Source organism: Microcaecilia unicolor, chromosome 8 (assembly GCF_901765095.1).
Source record: "Microcaecilia unicolor chromosome 8, aMicUni1.1, whole genome shotgun sequence".
NCBI lineage: Eukaryota > Metazoa > Chordata > Amphibia > Gymnophiona > Siphonopidae > Microcaecilia > Microcaecilia unicolor.
This window is the reverse complement of record NC_044038.1, coordinates 217,145,766-217,150,783: the sequence shown is the minus strand read 5'-3', so window position 1 is coordinate 217,150,783 and position 5,018 is coordinate 217,145,766.

Here is a 5,018-nt window from a genome sequence, read left to right as displayed (position 1 = left end):
GTCTCCAGCTCGATCAACGAGCCTCCGCCGCCATTGCAACCAAAAAAAATTAAAAAAAATAATCCCACACGGCGCTCACTTCCTCCTCCCGAGCGCCGTCAAGACGTACGAAAGCGTGCGCGTGCGCACAGGCGGCAGTTTCGTTGCGTTTTATTAAACCTCCTTGAGCGCGTGATTGGCAAGAACCGGGGGCGGGCGGGCAGGAAAGGACCTCCATGGGCGGCGCTGGGGGCGGGGCTAGGAGTGACAGTTAAACAAGGCGGTGACTTGACGTAACGCTAGGCAAAACGGAAGAACGGGTGACGTTAAAAGGTTTCTGCCACATTCCTAATGGTTGCCGGCAAACAAGGAGGTTTTGATTGAGCACAGAGGACGGCATGACGTCACAAAGTTGAAGCCACTTAGGTTAGCCTGAGTTTCCCCTTCCCCGTTTAGCCGTCATTCTGTGTACACTCAAAACAAAGCAAACAAACCTATGAGATGCTGCATCCACGTTGTAGTTCTTTATTGTTGGCAGTATTTTTATTTAATCCTTTCAAACATGTCAGCTTGTGCAGCATACGAATGTACACAAAGGAAGTATAATAACAGAATAACGTTTGATAGAGTTATAAATCGTAATCAAGGTGTCATTCGGAGGGGCTGGTTACAGGGCCATCCTAGCACATGTTATATTCGTGCAGAGATTTTTTCCTCCTGGTGAAAAGGCCACTAAAACAGACTACTACTACTACAAATCATTTCTATAGTAGCGCTACCAGTTGTACGCAGCGCTTCACAATTGAACATGAAGAAAAGACAGTCCCTGCTCTAAAGAACTTACAATCTAAATCAGGACAGACAGACAGGACAAATAAGGGATAAGGGTAGGACAGACAGATAGGACACATAGGGAAAGGGACTATTGAAGAGAGGAAGACAAGCAGCTTAGCCGAGATTGGGTGGCAGAGCCAGTGGTGGGAGGCGGGGCTGGTGGTTGGGAGGCGGGGATAGTGCTGGGCAGACTTATACGGTCTGTGCCGGGGCTGGTGGTTGGGAGGTGCGGAAAATGCTGGGCAGACTTATACGTTCAAATATTTGAAAGGTATTAATCCGCAAACGAACCTTTTCCGGAGATACGAAGGCGGTAGAACGAGAGGACATGAAATGAGATTGAAGGGGGGCAGACTCAAGAAAAATGTCAGGAAGTATTTCCTCACGGAGAGAGTGGTGGATGCTTGGAATGCCCTCCCGCGGGAGGTGGTGGAGATGAAAACGGTAACGGAATTCAAACATGCGTGGGATAAACATAAAGGAATCCTGTTCAGAAGGAATGGATCCTCAGGAGCTTAACCGAGATTGGATAACAGAGCCGGTAGTGCGAGGCGGGGCTGGAGGTTGGGAGGCGGGGATAGTGCGGGGCAGACTTATACGGTCTGTGCCAGAGCCGGTGGTGGGACGCGGGGATAGTGCTGGGCAAACTTATACAGTCTGTGCCCTGAAAAGCATAGGTACAAATCAAAGTAGGGTATACACAAAAAGTAGCACACATGAGTTGTCTTGTTGGGCAGACTGGATGGACCGTGCAGGTCTTTTTCTGCCGTCATCTACTATGTTACTATGGTCTGTACCAGAGATGGTGGTGGGAGGCGGGGCTGGTGGTTGGGAGGCGGGGATAGTGCTGGGCAGACTTATACAGTCTGTGCCCTGAAGAGGACAGGTACAAATCAAGGTAGGGTATACACAAAAAGTAGCACATATGAGTTTATCTTGTTGGGCAGACTGGATGGACCGTGCAGGTCTTTTTCTGCCGTCATCTACTATGTTACTATGTAGGTTATGATCAGGTGACAAGTTAGGAATTAAAAGCAGCATCAAACAGGTAGACATCATGTTATGAGAATCAAGTGCTCAACTATTTATTTATAAATTTATTTGTTTGTTTTATTTGTATCCCACATTTTCCCACCTATTTGCAGGCTCTGTGTGGCTTACATGGTACCGCAACGGCATTCGCCAGTTGCGGTATGAACAAATACAGGTGTTATTGTGGTAAAAGAAGGTTCGTGTTTGGTAGATACATTGGGGAAGTTAGGGAGGGGGGATGAGGGTTAAAGTATGTCCATTACAGTCTTTGGTTTTGCACTGTTGCAGGAACTTAGGTTTTTATGTTGGGTCGGTGGGGTATGCCTTTTTGAACAGGTTTGTTTTTAGTTCTTTCCGGAAACTTAGGTGGTCATTCGTTGTTTTTAATTATCTTTGGCAGAGCATTCCATAGTTGTGCGCTTAAGTAAGAAAAGCTGGATGCATAAGTTGATTTGTATTTGAGTCCTTTAGTACTTGGGTAGTGGAGATTTAGGTAAGTTCATGCTGATTTTGTTGTATTTCTGGTTGGTAGGTCTATGAGGTCTGTCATGTATCCATCCCAGGGCTTCGCCGTATATAATTTTATGAACCATGGTGCAGACCTTAAAAGCAATGCGCTCTTTGATTGGGAGCCAGTGCAGTTTTTCTCGGAGAGGTTTGGCGCTATCATAACGTGCTTTTCCAAATATAAGCCTGGCTGCTGTGTTCTGAAGTTTTTTTTATAATTTGTTCTTTGCATCCCGCATAAATTCCATTGTAGTAATCTGCGTGGCTTAATACCATTGATTGTATCAGGTTGCGAAATATAGCCGTTGGGAAGAATGGTTTCACGCGTTTGAGTTTCCACAATAATGTCCCACATTAAACATAAATTAAGTTGAAACCTGGGAGCATTTAACATTTATTTATTAGGGTTTATTTACCGCCTTTTTGAAGGAGTTCACTCAAGGCGGTGTACAGTAAGAATAGATCAAACATGAGCAATAGGCAATTACAGCAGTAAAAATATTCGAAAACAATACAAAGTATAGCATAGTATACTAGCAATGTCAACACAATACGTAATAGAACATTATAATTGGTAGTGAAGGGTAAGGCAACGTTGTAACATATAGATGGGTAAGAAAGTAGGAAGAATTAGAAAGTAAGGTGACTGACTTGAAGAAAGTTACACATGGAGGAGTGGTTAAACAAATCTGGTGGGGGGGGGGGAGGAAATGAGTCAGCATGAGTAGAGCAATCAAAATCTAGCTTTAAAACTATTAGCTGGTTGATATTCAGCAGAAGTTAACAAAGCCAACGTCAAGCTTCCTAATATGATTTGATAACAGCATTTTCTCAGTTATTACCCAAATGCGAACACAATTATAATATTAATTATATGACCATGTCTGCCTCTGATGGTAGTTAGGGTAACCCATTCATACAATATTAGCCACAGTCCACGATTTAGTAATTGTTACATGTTCGTTCTTTGCTTAGGTTTCCATCAGAGCCTTTTTTCGACAGCTTTTGTTAATTAAACCTGTGGCAGAAAAATATTTGCAAATGCGATTTTATTATACAGGCAAACAATACGCCACCAAAATACAAGATAGCAAGCAGCACATTATTATACACCAAGTTCATACAAAGTTAATTATTTTCAGTGGAAATTAAATCTGTTGGCTGCCTGCTTTGTGAATATTCCATCACTGTTTCATTATTGCTACCAAGTATTACATATTTAGGGCATAGCCCTTAAACATAGATTGTTTAAATTCATTTATCCAGACCTTACATGGACATGGTATTGCTTGTTAAACTCAAAGGCAAAACCTAAGGGTGGTTAAACAATTTGGTATAAAGTGTGTTGTTTATGAATTTACTTGTTTTGTACTGCTTTGGATCCTACTGATCTGTACATCTGTTGTGTTAGTTTGGTGAGTGGAAACAGTTGGGTGGGCCTATAGAGAGGGAGGGGAGTAAGGGAGAAGGGTTCTTGGGATATGTTCTCTGTAATAACTTTTATTGTGTCATGTTGGATGGTTCACTGCTTTTCTTGTTCTGTATGAAGCTTGTCAACCAACATGTGCTTTGAATAAAGATGATTAAAAAAACGTAAAAGATAAGTTTTGGATGTTACTGAATTCTATTTCACTGTATTTCCAGTTTTGGCACAGTATAAGTCATCACAAGGACAAAAAAAATGAGAGATCTGCATGAAAGAAAATACTTATTTTTATTATTTTGACCTATGAAAAGCACTTGTCCCTGAAACATGCTCAAAACAGAATAATCCATTTGTACAAAAGAGATGAGGTGAAGATGTGATTCCATGTGCCCTAATGAAAGGAGAGTTTAATTTTATTTCCAATCTTTGTAACACCAGGCTTCCCAAGGCAGATTACACCAGTTAAGAAGAACCCATCAGTAAACATATCCTCACTGAAATTTGGCAATGCACTGTATTGTATAGAACAGTGTAGAAAAATGAGCACAAAATACAGCCTTTATTAGTGCTGTTTCCATCTCCCTCCTCACACCTACCCATACCCATCCTGTTAGAATATCAATGAAATGCTTTGATGTCCCCATGCATACCTCCTACCCACCCCACCCTCCCACACTGTCAGACTGTCAAAGTAATGCTTGGGTGTTTCACTTATATATACTATCTGCTACCACATTTGCTTATTTCTGATCTAACGAAGAAGGGCAACCTTCGAAAGCTAATCCAGAAATGTATTAAGTTATGTCCAATAAAAAAGGTATCATCTTATTTTCTTTTCCATGTTTTATTTTGTTTGATTTCTATTGATAACCTTAAGAGTGGACTAACATGGCTACCACACCTCTCTACACAAGCTACAATAATTTAAGTTGATTTGTTGATATTAATTTTTTATTTCATATTTATATCTATATATGGAAAGCTTTGAAATAAATTCAAAAACTGTCAAATAAGTTCAGAAAAAAAATCTTTTGTCCTCCACCTTTTAAGGCACTGCCTACTATCCGATTGGAACAGGTTTTGACTTTTTACAGATGGACCAAGCATAGGCAGTCCGTTATTTCTAATGATGATCTTTTTGCTATAGTTTTCAATAGCGTTTGTTTGGGTGAACCAGTGTGGCGGCAAACCCCGCCTACTGGCTTCAAGATTAGGCTCACTCACCCCGCCTCCTTTTTTT